This window comes from Peromyscus maniculatus, chromosome 5 (assembly GCF_049852395.1).
Source record: "Peromyscus maniculatus bairdii isolate BWxNUB_F1_BW_parent chromosome 5, HU_Pman_BW_mat_3.1, whole genome shotgun sequence".
In the NCBI taxonomy this organism is placed as follows: Eukaryota; Metazoa; Chordata; class Mammalia; order Rodentia; family Cricetidae; genus Peromyscus; species Peromyscus maniculatus.
Genome location: NC_134856.1, coordinates 79,358,060 through 79,380,179, shown reverse-complemented (window position 1 = coordinate 79,380,179; position 22,120 = coordinate 79,358,060). Strand labels below are relative to the sequence as shown.

Sequence of the window (22,120 nt, the reverse complement as noted above, 5' to 3'; positions counted from 1 at the left end):
CAGGCATGGTGCTGGAGTAGTAACTGAGAGCCTGACATCCTCATCCAGGCAGCAGGCAGAGAGACACTGGGCCTGCTGTGGGCTTTTGAAAGCTTAAAGTCCACCCCAGCAACATACCTCCTCTAACAAGGACACACTTATTCCAACAAGGCCATGCATCCTAGTGCTTCCAAACATGTCACCAACTGGGAATCAAGCATTCAAATGAACGAGCCTTTGGGGGTCATTCTCATCCAAACCACCACACCTGTCTTAGTGACAGCTGAAATCTCACCTCACTTTCTTCTTTGGTAATCATGACAGCATGGCCATCAACCAACCACATTCTTCTGCTGTGGCATTCCTTAAAGTTTCAAAGCACTAGAGGTGGTGACTGGAGTATCTGTGTGTGTGTGTGTGTGTGTGTGTGTGTGTGTGTGTAAAGTCATTTAGACATTCTCTAGTACATCCAACGTGGATGAGTCCAGTGAAGTGTTATTTAGCAGCAACCTTTAGAAAATTAGAAAGTATCCATTGAGTATCCACTAACAACACAGGAAAGGTACAGATCATGAATGACAGATAGGGGTATGGCTCGGTTTGGTGGAGTGCTTGGATAGCATGCAGAAGCCCTTGATTCAATCCCCAGCACTGCACAAATCTGATGTGGGGCACATGCTTGAGGTTCCAGCACTTGGGAGACAGAGGCAGGAGAATCAGGAGTTTAAGCTGATCCTTGGTACAAACTGAGTTCCAGGCTAGCCTGAGATACTTAAGGCTCTGCAGGCTCTTAGCCTTGGCTATCCCAGGAAAGATTTTATGGGAAAAAGCTACAACAATGCTAAAGACTTTCTTAAACCAGGACCTGTCTCAGTTGCTCTTTTGGTTTTACAGGAGATGAAGAATGGCCACGCTGGGTCTCAAGAGGTCATTGAAATGAACAAGCTGTTGGCTACAGATTTCCCACTGCTACCTCAGCCCTAACACACAGTTCTATTCCTAGCCTGTGTCCTTCAGAAAACCCGGCTTGCCCTTCTCCCCTAAAGCAGTCACGACAGAAACGGCTTGTCTTGTATCATCCTATTCATTTTCACATAGGAATACAATTATACTTATATTAGACATCAGTACATTTCTCTGTATATCTGTTGACCAGTACAATCCACAGAGCTCTCTTCATTCCCCCTCCTCCTCATTTTCCTCTTTCTTTTTCCTCCTCCTTTCTCTTGTTGAGACAGGGTGGTGGCTCTAAGCTCTTAGGCTGAACTGTTCCTTCTGCCTTAGCTTACCAGGTAGCTAGGACCACAGGTACATGCCACCACAACCCTGCCAGAATGTTTAAAGTTTTCCAACTGAACCCTGAGGATCAGCATGGCCATAATAATACATGAATAATAATAATAATATGTGAAAAGACCCAGGATCCAGGTAAACTGTTTAATCTTTCATGCTTCTATTTTGTTTTGTTTTGTTTTTGTTTTTCCAAGACAAGGTTTCTCCATGTAGTTTTGGCGCCTGTCCTGGATCTTGCTCTGTAGTCCAGGCTGGTCTCGAACTCACTAAGATCCTCCTGGCTCTGCCTCCGGAGTGCTGGGATTAAAGGCGTGTGCTGCTGCCGCCGCCGCCGCCGCCGCCGCCACCACCACCACCACCTGGCCAAGGGAGGGCCATTACAAGCAGGACTGAAAACTATGCATTACCTTTATTACCAAGACAGTGGTGGTGAGCTGTGAGGACAGAACCTGCCTTATTCAGCTCTGTGTTCCCGTGACTTAGTGCTTATCACATAGTTGTACTTTTAAAAAATGACAGTGAAATAACAAATGATATTGAAAAAAATTAAAGTAGCATGCACTATTATTAGATGATTTATCCTCTCCCATCTCAGCCTTCAAAGATCTGGATATGAATAAGAGGACTCATTAGAAAAACTGGAAAGAAAGAGACACATGAATTAACTCTTACTTAACAGAAAAGTATTGCTTAACAAAATTCACCCACCTTCTCCAATAAAGAGGCAAACAGGGAATAGTTAATGCAAATTCAAATTAAAAATAGCAATGGATAATTTATGCATGGATATTTTTCAGCAATGGATCCTCTCAAATAGCTTCAGTGTTGAGTGCTTTGGATAGATGATGCCAGAGCTTCCATATGTAGGGCAAAAAGCACAGAGGAGAAAAAAAAATACCAGGGATATCATGCTTCTGATGCATTATCTTTGAAGGTCCCAAAATAATTCTTTTTAGGGTAGAATATCCATTTTGAAAAGACTCGACTTGGGGTAGGCAGCGCTTCATCAGCAGATGTAGGTCACCTGTATATAGACAGTGAACCCAACACCCTTTGAGCCTTTCCTTAAGTCTGTAAATGAGACTGGCCCAGGTGACCTTGGAGGAGCTTTCAACTGTGTTCTGTGACAGTATCAAAATATCAAACCTATGTCTAAAACAGTGGTTCTTAACCTTCCTAATGTTGCGAACCCCTAATACAGTTCCTCGTGTTGTGGTGACCCCCAACCATAAAATGCTTTTCATTGCTATTTCATAACTAATTTTGCTGCTGCTGTCAATTGTAATGTAAATATCTGATATGCAGATGATCTTAGGTGACCCTTGGGAAAAGGTTATTTCACCCACAAAGGGGTCGCAATCCACAGGTTGAGAACCAACGGACTAGAAGCAGAGACTCTCTTTCTGAACACTTTTCCTCTGTTCGGGATTACAGCTTTAAAAAAATAAATTAACATTTAAAAATTTGTATGTATGTGTGTGTGTGTGTGTGTGTGTGTGTGTGTGTGTGTGTGTATGTGTGTTTGAAATACAGTTTTAGTATGTAGCCCAGGTTAGTCTCAAACTCATGATTCTACTGTCTCTGCCTCCAGAGTATTATAATTACAAACGTGTGCTGCCTCACTGGGATTGGATTTACCCCTGAGAGAGGCTACGAGGTTCACTTTTGGAATCCACTAAATGGCTGTTTCAAGAGAACTTGTTTTGCTCAATTCTTACCTTGAGAACTGAGGTGACAGACATGCTGCTGCTGTTCTGGAAGATGGGAGCAGACCCAGCCTTTCCTCCCTTTTCTCCTTCCAGATGCCAAGTCCACACTCCCTCTATTTTAGGAGCTTGGCTGTCATTATCCACCCCCCATTCCACACTCGTGCTCTGTGGGATCTCTCTCTCTCTCTCTCTACACACACACACACACACACACACACACACACACAAACAAAACAACAACAAAACCTTAATTGAACAGGTACCTAAAAACAAGATCGTTTTGTCACGGTCTAGGAAAATGATTTTCAAGTGTTACTTAAACAACAAAAAACATCTTTGAGACATTAATTGCACATGATTCTGAGCATATAAAACCATAAAAGACCGGCAGCAGTTTGAGGACAGACATAGAAAAACTGAGAGTTCAGTGTTGTGGAATATTATTTTAAGATATGTTACATTGGTTTATGCTGTGGAACATTCGTTTTAATGATGCAAGGGCGGGTTGTATTTTTTTTTTCTTTTCTTTCTTTCTTTTTTTTTTTTACAAAGCCAAACCCCAACGATCTTTATTATCCTGCTCAGGCAGGATCACTTCTCTAACCATCGAGATCCACTGGATCCAGGATGAGGTGTGAACTCAGTAGACTGTCTCTCTAAGAAAGGATTGAAAAAAATAATGTATCTGCCTACCTTGTAACAGACACAACATTCTCCAGCGTTGCAGAGAAATGCAATCTGTGTGAATTCAGCCGGTAAAAAGCAGCACCCTGGGGTTGGTCCCCAGTATCACACACACAAACCAACACCTGGCAGTTTGCTGTGGGAACCCCAACTCCACAGGCACGACAAGAAAACCTCCCACCTTCATTTAAAACAAACACAAACCCTACCCTCTGCCCTTAAGGCAAAGGCCTGGACAAGCAGCAGGATGGATAGCAGCCACTCCTGGGCCAGGAAAACACACTCGCTCCCTTTGTAACAGGAAACAGATCCTCAAAGACTGCAAAAGACCCAAGGGCTCCTTGAGACAGAGGCCTTTTGAAGAACACACCTGGACACCTTGTAACCACTCCATCTAAAGGCAAAAGTAAACAGAGGCAGACACCAAACTTAGCTCATCAAAAACCATCTCTTCCCCAATCCAACACAGCTCACAGAGGACAAAGTAGGTGACCACCAGTCTGTGACCACCAGTCTGTGAGAAGTGGGCGTGTTGGCCAGACTGCCTTGCCTGGCCTGGAGAGTTCAAGCCTAGCGCCAGTCAGAAGAGGTCTGGCTGCCGAAGCTGTGGTTTCTGCGGCCTGGCTGGCTCGTGGCTGCTTTACAAAGATCTCTCCATTTTCTTCACTCACACGGGAACTTAAGAACAGGGACATTTTCAGTGACTTCTAAACTGGCCAATGCTTCAGCGGCCTCTCAGAAGCTCTGCTGGAGCTTCTTGCAGTGGCCTGCACTGCAAGATCACAGCTCTTTCCAGTTGATGGGCCTCTTGCCAGACTTCTGGAGCAGTTGATTGGCTTTAGAAAAATGTCTGCATCCAAAGAAACCCCTGTACACCGACAACGGGGAGGGAGGGATGGGCTGTTTGCAGGACACGGTGATGCTTCCTCTCAGTGGCACAGCCCGAGCCCCAGAGTAGGAAGACAAGGCCATTCAGGTTCTGATTTAGCCAGGACACAACTGCATCCGTGAATTGCTCCCAACCCCGCTCCTTATGGGAACTGGCTTGGTGGGCGCGGACGGCGAGGACAGCATTGAGGAGCAGGACACCTTGTCTGGCCCACCCCGATGAATTCCCATGACCAGGATGAACAAAACCACAGGATGTCTGTGGACAGCTCTTTAAAAATGTTTTCCAATCTGGGTGGAGGTGGAACTGGTCTTTGGACACGGAAGTAGAGCCCGTGAGCCTGATTAGGTCCGTGATAGGGATCCTGTCCCGGAATGACAACTTTCACATCTCGGATGTCACACATCTGGGTCCACGTGAACACCTGCTCGGGGGTGGATTGACCTTGTGATGTTTTCTTTCTTAAGCAACAAATCCCATGAGCTTAATGAAGTATGGCTTCCCGAACTCTCCGTACAGCTGCTGCTTCCAACAGGTTGCAAGTCTGGGCAGGGCAAAGCGGCCTTGTTCCTCTGGATACGGATAAGCTGCTCGGTGCTGAGTGGCGAGGAGGGCGCCGAGGCCTGGCCTGCTCATCCTGCTCGACTGGGGTCTTCTTGCCTCCTACCCCCCAACCCCCACGCTCATCTCCAACCCCAAAGGCCGTGGCCCCAAGACGTCCATGACCCACATGGGCTCAGCCTAGCTGCTTAGGCGCTCCACCCACCTACGCGCCCTGGGGTTGCATTTTTTCATGTTGCATTTGTTTAACTCGGTGAAGCTGTGTTACTTTGCCTGTCTAAAACATTTGATTGGTCTAATAAAGTGCTGAACAGCCGATAGCTGGGCAGAGAAAGGATAGGTGGGGCTGGCAGGCAAAGAGAATAAATAGAAGGAGAAAGAGGAGGATCAAAAAGAAGAAAAAGGAAATGGAGGAGAGGTAGACTCCAGGGGCCAGCTACCCAGGCACACAACCAGACACTGAATAAGAAGGAAAGAAAAGATACATAGAAATAGAGAAAGGTAAAAGCCCAGTGGCAAAAAGATAGACAGGATAATTTAAGTTAGCTGGCAAGAAACAAGCCAAGCTAAGGCCTGACATTTATAAGTAATAATAAGTCTCTCTGTATATTTATTTGGCAGCTGGGTAGCGGGCCCCCCAAAAAGCAAAAGAGTGAAAGAGAAAAAAAAAAAACCCCACAACCAACAACAGTTCAAGGCCAGCCTGCACCACACAGAGACATACTGTCTCTGAACAAACAAATGAGCTGGTGAGACCCTCTGTTGGGTAAAGCACCTGTGGGGTGAGCCTAGTGACAGAAGTTCTGTGCTCAGAACCCACATGAGGTGGTAAGAGAGAACTGACTCCATATGTGCTGGGGCAGGTACCCACCTCGTGACACGTAATATATGATAGATAAAATAAAGTTTTAAATGCACAGTAGGACCAGAAAAATGATTTGGTGGGTGAAGGCATCTCCTACAAGTCCTATGGCCTGAGTTCAACGTGACCCCAAATGATGGAAGAAGAGAAACTCCTAAAAGTTTCCCGCTGACCTTCATATGCACATACCTATGAGAGGCACATGGGTGCAAACACACACACACACACACACTCAAATAAAACAAAGAAGCAATAGTGTAATAGATAAATGAGATAGGAAGAAAGCTAGCTTTCTTGACTTCCCTCCTCAGGGAACTCTGGTGCACTTCAGAATAATTTTAAAATTGATTGCTCTAGGAATGGAAGAGAGGGATTATGGGAAACATAAACATCAAGGGAAACTATCTGCCTTAGTCGTATCCCTTAGATATGACAATTGAGGGGTAAGAGGAAATAAGCGAGCTTAGACCTGCTTCTAAGACAGCTCTGCTTTTAGTGTTTTAATTTTCATAATTAAGGACCCATTAGGATCTGGGTCAAGTGGAGAAAAAAATAAAGGAAAAGAAAGTGGAATGTGAAACCAGAGGATGAGTCATAGGGAATGGTATATTTACCAGAACTAGATCCAAGTAAAAGATGGATGAACAGGAAATGCCCAGTGTCACAGTATGCAGTAGACACGTAGAATCAGTTCTCTTCCAATACACCAAAAATACAGACCTTTTCATCCAGTTTGCAGCCAGAACCAGAGAGCACCCTATTGTCTTTAATGTGGATTTTCTTGCTGTGTTTAATCTGTGTGTGTGTGTGTGTGTAGGTGCTCATGCATGTGTGTGTGTACAGATGTTCATGCATGCATGTGTATGTGTGTATGGCAGAGGTGGATGTCAGTTGTTTCTATCTGGTTTTTTTGAGACCAAGTTGTTAGCATTCAGACTCATTTTTTGGAATCCTGGCCAATAAGTAGATAATACCCTCACCTGTCCAGTCCTGATGTCACCTTACATAAAGCCCACTTAAAAAGAAAAGTCCTCATCCTCTCTCTCTCTCTCTCTCTCTCTCTCTCTCTCTCTCTTCTCTCTCTCTCTCTCTCTCTCCTTCCCTCCATTCCCTCTCCCCTCCCCCCAAACCACTCTTCATGTGGACATGTGTTTGCATGGTCTGAGTGACTTTCCACCGCCTCTGAGTCTGCAGAGTGTGTCTCCCTCACTCACCAGGGCACCTTGGCCCAATCCACCAAGGCCTCCCGAGCGCCATATCATAACACAAGTCTGTCACTGAGCTGGTAGCTCACTGCTTTAGTAAGAAATGCCACTGTAACCATGACATGTAACAAATCTGACTTAGACTCAAATACACCATACACTTTTCTTCCTTAGTTCTTTAGTGGGGCAGGGCAACCTTTGTCTATTGATGAAAAACTGCCATGTTGTTTCTGAGGTGGTACATGGCTGTCAGGCCAGCAGTTGGAAGGTAGAGTCAGGAAGACAGGCTAGCACAAGCCACATAGCTAGAGCTTATCTCAAGTAGGTTGTTAACATTTCTGGTCATAGGAAACAACAAATGTTCAGTCCTGTGAACAGTCAATGAACAGTCAAATTTTCTTTCTTTCTTTCTTTCTTTCTTTCTTTCTTTCTTTCTTTCTTTCTTTCTTTCTTTCTTTCTTTCTTTCTTTGCAGTACGCCTTTTCTTTTCTCCCTAGGAGGGGCAGCAGCCTTAATGGAGACCATGATGTGAGAAGGCCAGCTGTGGTCTGTGTCCCTTCCTCTTGTGTCTTTAGTTTCTTTGCTCATACACGTTGTGGCCCCTTTGCCCAGAGCCTGACAGTAGTCAGCGGAGTGAGTGGATGAAGCTGGAGTTCACAGTCCAGCATTGTTCAAAGAGCTCATCAGGAAAAGCCCCCACCAGAAGTGAGCTATGAGCTGGAGGAGCAGTTCCCAGACACTGTCTTTGAAAATCCTGCACATGACATACACCACCATCAAATTCCAGGAATTTGATGGTCCTTTCCTTCTATGATCCATTTAAAGGGTTCTTCTGAGACTAAGTCCTCTGTAAAGGAGGGAAAGTTGGGGTTGGGGAGATGGGTCAGTGGGTAATAATGCTTGCCATGAAAGGGTAAGGACCTGAGTTCAAATCCCCAGAGTCCACAGAAAAACCAGACCCGTGTGCAAACATCTGTTAGAACATCCCTACTACAGGGAGATGGGAAGTGGAGACAGAACGATCCCCGGAGTCTCACCGGTCAGCTAGCCGTAACATACAGTGGGAAAACAATCAAAAGACCGTGTCTCAAATGAGACGGACACCCAGTGCTGTCCCCTGACCTCCACATGCCTGCTCTGTTACTCATGTCTACATTCACACATGCTAATGTGCACACAGGCACACATATCACACTGTATATGTACACACACAAGTGAAAAAAAACAAGAGAAGGAAAGCTGGTGTACTGGCTGATTTTGTGTGTCACCCTGACACAAACTAGAGTCATCAGAGAGGAAGGAGCCTCAGTGGAGGAAAGGCCTCCATGAGATCCAGCTGTAAGGCATTTTCTCAATTAGTGATCAATGGGGGAGGGCCCAGCCCATGGTGGGTGGTGCCATCCCTGGGCTGGTGGTCCTGGGTTCTATAAGAAAGCAGACTGAACAGGCCATGGGGAGCAGCCAATAAACAGCACCGCTCCATGGCCTCTGCATCAGCTCCTGCCTTCAGGATCCTGCCCTGTTTTGAGTTCCTTTAGTGATGAACAGTGATGTGGAAGTGTAAGCTCAATAAACCCCTTCCTCCCCAACTTGATTTTTGGTCAAGGTGTTTGGTCACATCAGTAGAGTCCCTGACTAAGATAGCTGGGTCTGGGGATGTAGTGTTTGACTAGAATGCACAGAGTCCTAGGTTCGAACCCTAGCACCTCACTAACCAGGTATGGGGGTGCATACCTCTAATATTAACACAGGTAGGGAAGGAGGATCAGAAATTAATACACCAATCTAAGGTACATGGGACATGAAAAAGAGAGGGAGGGAGGGAGGAGGGGGGGGAGGGAGGCTCGTAGTTAAATCTGCATTTGACCTCTCTCCTCACTGTCACTGCTGCCCCACTGTGGCCTTTCCACTTGGAAGTGCTCCTCATCATCATTTTCTCTCACCTCAGGATCTGTCTCAAAGGTTCTTGCATTAAGTCCCCCCTGGAGTTTCTCCGGCAGTTCTTTGGTCCTGGAACCTTGACAATGGGCAGTGAGCAGGTGAAGAACGGACAGCCATGCAGACACATGTAGAGGGCATCTACCATCACTGGCAACCTGACACCTCCGGTATTTACTAGATTACAGCACAAGGGGGTCTTTGCAGGCAACTAGTCTCTGGCTGTAAACATCCTGGAGGAGGAAGCCGCAGTTGCTTTTTTTGTTTTGTTTGTTTTTTCAAGGCAGGGTTTCTTTGTGTAGCCCTGACTTTCCTGGAACTCAACTCTGTAAACCAGGCTGGCCTCAAATGTACAGAGAGCCGCCTGCCTCTGCCTCCCAGAGTGCTGGGATTAGCTTAAAGGTGAGCGCCCCTACCACCCAGCTCAGTTGTTATCACTGATCATTCACTCACACTGCTGGGACTCCCCAGGAAAGCTTCGCCATCCATCTTGAGCCTCCCTCACCTCAGCGAGATCATAAGCCCAATAACAGAACCAAGGCTGATAAACCTCCTTGGTGTGGGAAGAAGCTGGCCAGCTTTGTGTGTGAGCAGCCTTACTTGTGAGGCGATTTCAACATCTCCCTGAGAGGCAGAAGTCATGTAGCACTAGCTGGTTCTGAGAGCCAGTGTGGAGCTCCACACCCAGAGCCGAGGGAATGGGAATAGGGAATTTTACTGACAGAATGTTCTGTTCATACCCGTTTTATGCAATTTAAAAACTTCATACTGTGACTTGGACCCACTGTGGAATCATCACCCTGTTACCATCTCACTTATCAACACACTAAGAGTATGACTAATAATGAATGTTTGGTGATGTGATTCTGTCCACCTCGAAACCATCCAAGTGACTGTGTTAAAGGAAGCAGATAAGAGAATAATGGTATTTGTGAGTAATTTCACAGGATGTGGTGACTTCATGCACTAGAAATTTCTGGAATCCTGAATTCCCCAGGCAGGTCACTGCTCCAGGTCTCAGAGGACAGAGGTGTGAGGAGAAGTTTTGAAATAGCATTTCCCCCCCACTAATTAGCTCAAAGATTTTCTCAATGAGACAAAGAAAAGAAAACAGTATTACTATTCCTTTCCTGAAAACTGAGAGGTTCTGATTCACAAGTAGACACTGTCATCACACAGCCAGTGTCCCCAAGGGTAACTTTTATATAACATTAATTCAGTTAGAATAATTAACATTCAGATGGAAAACTCAAGATGTTCTATGAGGGTTGGTTCAACTCCACAATGTTTAGCTAGAGTTGCAGGCATAAGAAATAGCGGAAGAACCAACACCAACTTGAGCATTTGCTTTCGGAGTCCTTCTAACCAGGAAGATTGACAGGCAGACTCACCCTGCCCTTGGTTCCAATGACCTCACCCCTACTTTTCTCAGGAAAATCTCTGACTTGACTTCATGAATGAGATCCAAGGCTGGCTTGTCCTTGGGAGCAGCTGAACTTCCAGTCACTAGGTGCCACTACAGCCCTCATCTTTTTCTCTTCCATTGTCCTTAGACCACATGGGGCCAGGTCCCAGCAGGTCTCAGCAGAGAAGACAGCCATTCCTACAACGGAGAGCTGTGGTTGACATCCCAGACTCCTAAGCCAGGGGAGTTGGGTGTATGTTTATATTCTGTTCTTTGGGCTCATAGTATTCCTAGAGAATAAAGCAATCAAAATGTCAGTCACAGATGGACTGGTTCCTATGTAAATGTATAGATGTCCCTGAAAGGTATATAAAAAGTTTCAAAGAGGTTATTAAGAAAAAGAAAGGTGCTGGGCAGTGGTGGTGCATGCCTTTGATCCCAGCGCTCGGGAGGCAGAGGTAGGTGGATCTCTGTGAGTTCGAGGCCAGCTTGAACTACACAGTGAGTTCCAGGACAGCAAGGGCTACATAGAGAAACCCTGTCTTGAAAAACAAAACAAAACAAAAAAAAGGTTTTAAAAATAAAATTTTAAATGATGAGTAAATTAATTTAAAAGCTCATTTTCTATTTGGTGGAAGTTCCTTAGTGAAAGGATGGTCAATGGCGCTGATGCCAGCACTGGTTATCGGCAGAGAAGTCATGAGCCATGGCCACGACTACCAGAGTTACCGAGAGCTTTATTGGGAGGAAGAAGGGGATAGGAGAGAGGAGAGCCAGGCCTGGAGAGAGAGACAGATGGAGGGGGGCAAAACAGAGCAGGGAGCAGAGAGCAGAGAGAAAGGGTGGGGGTCCCCCTTGGGCTTTTTAAGGCGCTTACATAGTTGCCAGCGCCCCCTGATGATGTAAGATGCAAGACCGCGAGCTGCGTGTGTGCAGGAGTGATGGCCGGCTCCTAACACTTAGATTAGTCCAATTTTGTAGAATCTGTTGGAGCAAAACACAAGAGTTTTCTTTATTCAACAAAAGTTGAATAAGGCAATTCTCAGAGTAGGTTCTAAAAATGCCAACCATCGTGATCACGTGACACAGAGTGGGTGGGGAATGTAGGGTAGGGAAAACAACCGGATTGGCTAGTCTAGTCAGTCAATCAGGTGGTTAGCTCAGCGGCTCAGTTGTCACAGCTTGTGTACTTGGCCACAAGGCATTCATTTCACCAGCCACTTCAGTAACTGTGATTAAATTCTCTCAGTTTGGTCTGTTGGGACCATTGTGTATGTCCAGTCCAGTTTCATGGCCTCCTCTGTGCGTGCGTGTGTGCGTGTGTGCGTGTGTGTGTGTGTGTGTGTGTGTGTGTGTTATTTATTTATTTATTTTTATTTATTTGAGACAGGATCTCACTTAGTAGTTCTGGCTGTCCTGGAACTCACTGTGTAGACCAAGCTGGCCTGGAACTCCCAGTGATCCTCTTGCCTCTGCCTCCCAAGGGCTGGGACTAAAGGCATGGACCACCATGCCTGGCTTACACAAAAAAACCTTTTAAATATTGAACATTCAAAAAACATTTAAAAAATGTTTTCAGACAGTTTCCATACCTTAGCTTTGATGGAAATCTATGTTTCCATTCCCTTCTTAACACTGAGGGCTAAGAAGTTTTCTCTGATGAGTGAGTTAGAGAAAGGCTATGATTAACATTAACAAAATTTGGGATTTGTGTGTATTTTCTCTGTACCTATTGTGTAGAAATACCATAACTTAGGTAATGATTGGAGGACATGTAAAAGGCAGCATAATAAGAATCTGTTGTTTTGTTGTAGTGGGTGATAGAGGCAATAATTGGGCAGCAGGAACTATACAGGTCTTACATTAAAATTTGCATCTACCCCCATAGGAGTCTGGCTCGGCTCCCTGAGGAGTGTGTGCTGCAGTTATTTATCTTGGGAAGCATAAGCATGCTCCACAGGCCTGTGTTCTACCGTGCTTTACAAAATGTAACGCCCAAAGATGTCTCATTGTCACCGACTGGTTCATTTCTAGAGCTGAACTGGAGAGAGTGAGCCGTTAAGTGTGGAGGTCTGTGAAGACAACAGCAGAGTGAAAAGCCCTGCTCAAAAGACGACACCAGTGTGGAGTTAATCACGGCCACTAAGCTTCTGTTGCAAGATACTTGTTTACACTGTGTGAAGATGTGTCTATGCTTTGCCTCACCTGCCTAAGGCACCTGATTGGTTTAATAAAAAGCTGAATGGCCAATAGCTAGGCAGGGGAGGTTAGACGGGACTTCTAGGCAGAGAGAACTCAGGGAGGGGGTGAATCTAGGTGCATGGGAGATGCCAGCGAGACACAGAGGGAGTCGGATACACAGAAAGGAGGAGAGGTAAAAAGCCATGTGGCAGAGCATAGATTGGTAGAAACAGGTTAATCTAAGTTATAAGAGCTAGTTGGGGACAAGACTAAGCTTACGGCCAAGCTTTCATAATTAGTAAGTCTCTGTGTCATTATGTGGGGGCCAGTGACCCCCCCAAGTCTGGCAAGGAAGTCCAACCACAGTTTCAGCTGATGAAAGAGTCCAATATAGCTAATCATGTAAAAAAGCTATAAATCACTAATTAAGTTATTTATAGCCAAGAGACTGCTCGATGGGTTAGGCTGTAGCCAATTAAGTTCTTTTATTTAAAATGTGTGTGTGTGTGTGTGTGTGTGTGTGTGTGTGTGTGTGTGTGTTGTATGTATGTGTTTATGCATATGAGTATGTGCAGGTATGCATGCCTGCACATGAGAACAGAGGCTGGAAGAGGACAGGGGTGACCTGCTCTATTACTCTTTGCCATATTCTTTTTAAGACAAAGTATCTTATGAACCTGGAGCTAGTCTGGCCAACAGTAGACAGTCGTGATTTTTCTAGGACCAGGGGATAAGGTGTTCGAGACCACATCTGGCTTTTAACATAGGTGCTGGGGATTTGAATCTAGATCCTTAAGATTCTGCAGCAAGTTCTCTTACACACTGACCCATTTGTTCACCCAACTAAAGTTAGTTTTCTCTGCACCTGGGCATGTCCAACCCAAAGCATGAGGCTACATGTGGCATAAGATAGTTACGGATGTAGCTCAATACAAAATCATCCACTTACTTGGACATTGAGTCTCTCTCTGTCTCTACCCACCCCTGCCTTGTTCTCTCTCTCTCTCTCTCTCTCTCTCTCTCTCTCTCTCTCTCTCTCTCTCTCTCTCTCTCTGTGATTTCAGGGTTCTGGAGCATTAACTTCGTAAACCACTGTGTTGTTCTACAGTGTCAAGAGGCTGGACATGGCTGAAATAAGCAAGAGACGAAACAGGAATAAATACCTGCTTCTCTTCTGTCCCTTTCCTGGTGAAAAGGTGTCAGAGGAGGGTCAGGTAGACCAGCCCAGTTGCAGGAGATCATCTTACTTACTGATATAAGCTCATCATGATATCCTTGGATTATTTATTTCTTCATGAAATAATTACAATGATGATTCAAAGGAGCTGCTCTCTGAGATGAGACTGCAGCATTGTCATAGTTTGTTCAGTGTGTACACGGCTGGGAGTTTGTTCCCAGTCATGAAAAGAAACCTCAAACCGAGCATTTGGCCAGAAAGCCCCAAATAAGACTCACAACACTCTCGAACGCAGAACCTCGTCTGGGTGTTGCCCCTCCCTGAAGCTCCATTTCCAGCTTGTTTTCACTCTTTAGTGAAGAAAAAAGGCGAATTTCTCCCCAAGAAAGGCCTTGTCTCTGAATTCCTCTCACTTTGGCCTCTTGGAGGAAGAAAATGTGGCTGCTCGCTGGTGCATGTTGAGCCAATGGGTTTTCCAAGTCACACTTTCGTGGCTGGCACCACCATTCCTCCGCGGTTGTCTGCTGTTACCCTGCGTGCAAATTTCCACTACTGGACACTTTCTCTTATTGGACCTTACTTTTCTGTCTTTGGCTTTTAGAAGGACTGATGCCAACGATATATTCATGCTCTAGAATATATCATTGTGGGGAGTAGATATCGAGTTGAGGCTCTCAGGATCACTTAGGACATTGGCAAACTGTTTCCATACTTCTGGAATGAATTCATGATTATGTTATAATATATATAAAAATGTTAGAATTCTGAGAAACAGTATACACATACAATACGCATGTGCACACACACCAGAGAGAGAGACAGAGAGACAGAGACAGAGAGACAGAGACAGAGAGAACAGAGAGATAGCATATATATACATTGATGATACAATATACAAGGTCCTCTCATACATATCAGTTTGCTTGGACTCTCATAGAACCCTGCTTTTAGAAAGTAGTATTAGCAGCTGCCCACATCCCTGGAATTACTCTCTGGGAGGCAGCTGGGTGGGTGGGTTGGCGAGACTACCTGTAGGTAGAGCTTCTGGGTCTTGTTTCAGATGCAAGGATATTGCACTGTTTGGGTAATACACTGCGTGCCAATGTGTTTGGATGCGAAAGTGGGGAACATCATCTGCCTGAGCCCTAAACAGGACCACTGTGAGATTCCAAGCAAGCTGATGTAATATTCTTGATGAGAAGCACTTGTAATATGAAATCTTGTTCCATTTCATATTTGACTGTGTCTTTTGAGGCTGCCTTTCTTCTTGATTCTTACTTTACTTTTTGATTGTGACTAAGGCTTTACAGAATGGACCCAATAGGATATAAATGTATATACATATTATACATAATTGCATATTATGTATTATTTAAGCTATGTGTACATATGGGGTTTGTTTCTCTGGAACTTATAATCTAGAAACCTAGGAATGTTGTTAGTGTAACTCAGTTTCATCCTGAAGGCCTGACCATCAGGAAAATAGACGGTAAGTCCCTATCCAATGGTGGGACAAGATGAGAGGAAATTATTCAGACCTAACAGTGGGACAGAGAAGAGGACCAGGCACTTCCTCTTTCCTCTGTCCTTTGTACTGTTCAGGCCCTTGGTAGACTGGATGATGCCCACTGAAAAGTTTTTGCACCCTAATAAGCCTCTCTGCCGACGCAGCAATCCAAATCAGACCAAATCAGACCGAATTAGAAACAGCCCCAGTTTAATGGGTAAAGTGTTCCCAGGTGATTCTCTGGTCTCCCAGAGAGGAGACAGGAATGAGAGACCAAAAAAACCCATGTGTCTGTTTCCTGGGATGCAGTTTAAATACCCTATGGGAGTGGTCTTGAGCATCTCTGGGGGAGGAACCGTGTTTGGCAGGCTTTGAGGGGTGAGTTTGAGGAAAGAGATGGGGGAGGGGAGTTGAGGTAGATCTTCCACTGGAACATTGCAGACTCTTTGGGTATATGGATGCCAGGGTGCCGGGGGCTGGGGTGGAGTTTCCACCAGAGCACCCACCACAATGGGGAGAGGGGTGTCCTCTCCTCAGCCCTGCTAGTCTTATCCTGAAACACCCTTGTAGGTGGGGTTTTCTGTTGGGACCGCCAACTCCCCAATAATTGACATGGAGACTTATCATTAATTATAAATGCTCACCTGATAGCTTAGGTTTATTGCTAACTAGCTCTTACATCTTAAATTAACCTATATTTCTTGTCTATGCTCTACCACGTGGCAGTACCTTTTTACAACATGGCATATTTATCTCCTGCTTCCTCTGTGTCTGGCTGGTGACCCACCCTCCTTCTTCCCCATGCTCTCTTTTTGTCTACAAATCCTGCCTAACCTCCACCTGCCTAGCTATTGGCTATTTAGCCTTTTCTTAAACCAATCAGAAGGCACCTTGGCAAAGAAACATCTTCACAGTGTACAAAAAGATTATTCCATAACACACCCTCATAGGTATATTGAACCAGGTAGTGTGGACATCCTTCATCTAGTCTCATGAAATTTATATTAATATCACTTGCCTCCCAAATGTCCTTAACAATGAAGTCCCATCAGTTGCAACCACAGGAAAGTTAGCACAGTGTATGTCTTTATTTTTTTAAAGATTTATTTTATGCCAAGTGGTGATGGCACATGCCTTTAATCCCAGCAATGGGAGGCAGAGCCAGGTGGATCTCTGTGAGTCCAGGCCAGCCTGGTCTACAGAACGAGATCCAGGATAGGCCAAAACTACATGGAGAAACCCTGTCTCAAAAAACGAAAAAAAAATTACTTTATTTTTATGTGTATGCGTGTATGTCTGTATATGTGTATGTACACACATGTGCAGGTTTCCATGGAGGCCAGGAGAGGGTATTGGATCCCTGGAGCTGGAGTTACTGTTGGTGTAAGTGGCCCAACTTCTGTCCTCTCCAAGAGCTGCAAGCTCTCTTACCGAGAGTTGTGCCTCTTCCCAGCCCTGTAAATCTTTGTTAGTATTTACAGTAGACTTCCTCTTTCTGATGAGCTGCATTCTGTGGTTTCAGTAACCCCATGTTTAACCATAGTCAGAACATACTAAAAGGAAAATTGTAGAAATAAGTGTCTCGAAAGTTTTCGAGGATAACTTTTATGGAGCTGTGCAATGACATCTTACGTCGCCACACTCCTTCCTGCTCAGGATATGAATCTTTCCTTTGTCCACTATATCCAAACTATATATGTTGCCCACCCATTATTTACTTCCAAATTGTCTTTTTTTCATGTTGGATGCATGTAGTTTAGGATATACTTCAATTTTATTTTTTATTGTTTGTGATTGCCATCAATTTCCTACTGTATATAATTCATAAATCAAGTTTTATCATAGTGATGCAGGTCCCATATGGAAGAAAACATTGCATATATAGATTTTCAGTGCTGTCTATGTTTTTGGGAGTTGTTGGGAGTCTTGTCATGTATCCCTGTGGGTATGGGGAGCATGCTTTGCATCCAAGGCATCTAAGGAGGCAGCACCTTCATTGATCCCCTTGCTCAATTTCAAATAGTTGGCAAAATACTGCTTCCACAACTGAAGCGCGTAGAAAGCTGCAAGATGAGGAAGCTATGCTGTTTTTTTTTTTAAATAACATTTTCTTATACAAGAACAGGAAGCATTGGGTATAACAGAAAAAAAGTCATTATTTCTCTCAGCAGGAGGATGAGGCAACTCTAGGACACAGAATAAGAGGAATACCACCCAATACTTGTGCATTAGTTTATAGTTTACAAGAGATCTCAATGCTCATTGTTATATCTGAATTCAACCCACTAGTAGTCTGAGAAGAGCAAGTATCTCCTTCTACTTTTTGATGAGTAGATGTTTGCCATCCCCTGTTTGATCAGCTGAAGAAGGATGGCACCCAGATCTTCTGACTCCCAAGCCCAGAGTCCATCCTACCTTCCTAGACATTGACTGGTCAGCATGGTTTATAATGCTTGAGATTAGTTACTGGGTATCCACTGTCGGTGGCAGAGCGTATGAAAGAGCAAGCGATGGACAGACAGGTAGACTGCAAAGATGGCTGGTCACTGGGCCAGGTGTCAGGAGATGGGCCCTGGTGCTCACATGCTCACTCACTGCCTGCATTTCACCTTTTAGCTCTCCACACATGAGATCATCATGTGCCTTTCATGTTCCAAATTGGTAGGTTCTTCAATATCTGTTTATCTTGTCTGTGTGCAAATAGTTTTACAAGAATGTTTAGTCAATTTGCAGGCATCAGAACACCAACATCCAATATGTCATAATCGCTGTGAAGGACAGAGCCATTTGGCTAGGTATTTTAGTGTGTGTCTATATTCACAGCTTTAAAATTAGTTTCAAAGAGTTTTCTCACCAAAGACACTCAGCTGGATATTTTGCCATCTGTTTGGAAATGACCTTCTTCTCTATTATCTGCTACCTTCTTCCATTCCATGGACTGTAACAACCTACATGCCTATTCCAACAGTTTCCCATGGTGTTAAAGCTTATTATAAAAATCCCAAAAACATGGGGCTGGAGATATGGCTCAGTTGGTAAAGGGCCTACCTTATCAATATGAGGACCTAAGTTGGGATTCTTAGCACACATAAAAAGTTACATGTAGTAGGGGATGCCTGTAACTCCAGTGCTGGGAGACAGAGATAGGCAGATCTCTGGAAATCTTTGGCCAGCCAGTCTAGCCAAATCCATGAGCTTCAGGTTCAGTGAGAGACACTGTCTCAATAAAATTAAATTAAAGTAAAAGAAAGGCAGAAAGAGATCAAGGAAACTAGCATTGGTCTCTGGTTTCCATATGCATGTGCAGGTACATATGCACACATCCACACTAACAAGTGTATATGCAACACACACACACACACACACACACACACACACACACACACGAGAGAGAGAGAGAGAGAGAGAGAGAGAGAGAGAGACAGAGAGAGAGAGAGAGACAGAGAGAGAGAGAGACAGAGAGAGAGAGAGAGGAGGGAGGGAGGGAGGAAGGTAGGGAAAGATTTGAGAAATGATGGATTTTGATCTTTAACCTCACTTACTTGCTTTTCTTCATGTGGTAGTTAATTGAACTAAGAGGTGCCTAGAAGATGAAAAGCATGCTGAGGTATATTCAAAGAGGACATATCTTTACAGATGGGGAATATGGGTGACACCATCCCGTAGGCTGGGTCTCATTTCCTTGAGTGCTTTGCTGTGAGGGTTTCTGCATTTATTTGTGCTAATTTTTACTGACTGGGTCTCTGTCACTCAAGTGACACTGTCGAAGGTACATTCCTTTATGGTACCCTCCCACATCCTGCAACGGCACCTGCATCCAGGGAGGACACCAGGTTTTCTCCAGTGCCCACTGCTCACTTTGGACCCCGAGTTACTGCTAAATCCTGATGAGTTGATTTGACTTACATTCTCCCATTTTAAAGGTTTCTGTCTTAAACTTCAAAAGGGTGAAATAAAAAATTGTGTGTGTTAGCATCTGTGTGGGCTCAGTGGTGTGTGCAGGTGTGTGTACATGTGCCTGTGGAGACCAGAGATCCATCTTGGGTGTCATTCCCAGGCACTATTTACCTTGATTTTGTAAGGTAAGGTCTCATATCCTGGAGCTTGTTGAGTAGGCTAGGAAGACTGGCCAGTAAGACTCGGAGATCTGCCTGTCTCTGCCTCTCCAGAACTAGGATTACAAGTGTGTGCTACCACATCTGGCTTGTTACATAGGTTCTGGGTATGAAACTCAGGTCAATCAAGATTGCACAACAAACACTTTACTGACTTAAGCCACCTTCTAGCCACTAAAATAATAATAAAAAACCGAATGAAATACCTGTTTATGTGGGTAAAGCACTTCAGGAAATACCACAAAACACCAGCAGTGGTCATCTCCGCATGGTAGCTTTTGGTGACTGAATTTTTTTTCCTTCTACTTATTCTTTTAATTTTTAAAAGAATGATAAATGTAGGCAATGTATAACCAAAATATGTACCTTTTTTATATTAATGGGAAAAATCTTGGAAAAGTGGAATAGTTTATAATTTAATTCAGATTATTGGACAAACATTGATTTCTTGGCTTTATTTTTTTGTGTGTAGTAATATGTGTACATACATGTTCATGTGTGTATATGTATATACACGGGAGTGTGCATCTGTGGAGACCAGAGGTCAACTCTAGATTTATTTTACTCACACCACTTATCTGAGTATGAATATTTTGCCTGCAGTATGGTAGTGTACCATGTGTATGCCGTACCTACCGGATACAGTAGCACACATCTGTAATTACAGCTCTCCCCACAGTGGGAGATGGGAGATGGCAGGCAGAGATAGGAAAATTGCCCTGAAGCTTGCAGGCCAGCTGGCTTGGAATATGCACGTAGCAGCAAAAACAAGACAGATCCTACTCCAACAATGTAGAAGGTAAAAAGTGACTCCTGAAAGTGTCCTTTGACCTCCCCACATCTGCACAAACACATAGTATATGTACACATACAAATTAAGTAAATAAGTAAAAAATAAACCAAAAACCAAGAGGCGATGGAGAGGGCCAGGGGCACCTTTGTTAATTGATTGCTTTCTGTTCCCAGCAGTGAGTTCGGAGACACTAAAAATTTCACAGGCTTTGCAGGTCAGCTGTCAGGGACTGTTAATGTAAGTGGGTGTTGCAAGTCTATAGTTCAGTCATATCAAAATAAACATTCTCAGACTTAAAACTCATCATTCCCAATTGTTTCCTATGGTCGATTCTTAACTGTCCGCAGAAGTTATAGTCTGTGGAGTTCTACTAACGTGAATTATTACAAACTAGTGCTCCTGGGGGGGATAAGGGATAGGTCTCTGCAAACCTCTGGTTACAGTTCTGTTAGTGGATCAATCACACAACCTTGTTTATTATTGTCTGCCTGCCTTCCTTCCTTCCTTCCTTCCTTCCTTCCTTCCTTCCTTCCTTCCTTCCTTCCTTCCTTCCTTCCTTCCCTTTCCTTTTTCTTGAGACAAGCTCCCATGTGGGCCCCCTTAAACTTTACTTGTAGCAGAAGATGACTTGAACTTCTGATCCTCTTGTCTACCTCTCAAATGCTGGGATTAATGTCGTGCATCACCACACTTGGTTTATTCCGTGCTGGGGATTGAGTTTAGGGCTCTATCTATATATATGTCAGGCAAGCTCAACTGACTGAACTACATCCCCAGCAACTGACTCATGAACTATATCGTCAGTGTAACTCGGACCTGAGCGAAGCCTCCCTTCTGCAAAGCACATCACAGCCTTCTCATGCTTAAGAACTCTACACAAGACTTTAGCATTATGCTTGGATGCTGTTTGTGACAGCAAGACTGCTGTCACAGATACAGACACGAAATGTGACAGTGGCCACTGTCTGTGAAAGAACACTTCTTTAGAGTGTGAGAGCTAATGCAAGAAGACAGGGCAGTGACTCGTTACTCAATTGGAAACGTGTGTCCTCACAACACAGAATTTTATACTCTGCATGCCCATGACGGCGAAGCTGGGTGTGGTCACTGTTCCCTGTTAGCCCAGCACTTAAGAGGATGGAGAAGGAGGAGTGCAAATTCCAGGCAAGTCTGAGACTGGAGTGAGACCCTATCTCAAAAAATAACAGAAAAGGAGCCGGGGAGTGGAGGCCCATGCCGTTTAATCCCAGCACTCGGGAGGCAGAGGCAGGAGGATCTCTGTGAATTTGAGGCCAGCCTGGTGTACAGAGCGAGATCCAGGACATCCAGAGCTACAAAAAGAAACTCTGTCTCCAAAAAAAAAAACCAACAACAACCAACTAACCAAACAAACAAACTAAAAATCCAAACCAAACCAACAAACAAAAACAATGCAGGAAAAAATGCAGCAAGGGCTGGCAGAAGGAATCACTGGGTAAAGGTGCTTACCACTAGGCCTGACAACCCGAGTTTAATTCCTGGCACCCACATGGTAGAAGGAGACACTCTACTGTCCCCTGTAAGTTGTCCTTTGATCTTCATGGGCATACTGTGGTATGCACACGCCACCCAATAAATAAATGAATGCAATATAAAATTTGAAACTGTAGTGACTATATTATCTTGGGGTTTGCAGATGAAATTTTGAAGAGGAGGCAGATTTGCAAATCTCTGATCCTTGAACAATGCGGCTTAGATACTTTGCTATATTACCTATGCTTCACTGTGTGTTTAGTGGGCAAATGATGTAACTGAGGCAACAAGCATCTATCTATTCCAATCT

The 22,120-nt window shown here is 44.4% G+C and overlaps 1 pseudogene; it reads right to left on the bottom strand.

Annotated features, from left to right (window-relative positions):
• Positions 1-4,445: 4,445 nt before the first annotated feature.
• LOC102923648 (uracil-DNA glycosylase pseudogene) lies at positions 4,446-5,349 on the bottom strand (annotated as a pseudogene).
• Positions 5,350-22,120: the final 16,771 nt, after the last annotated feature.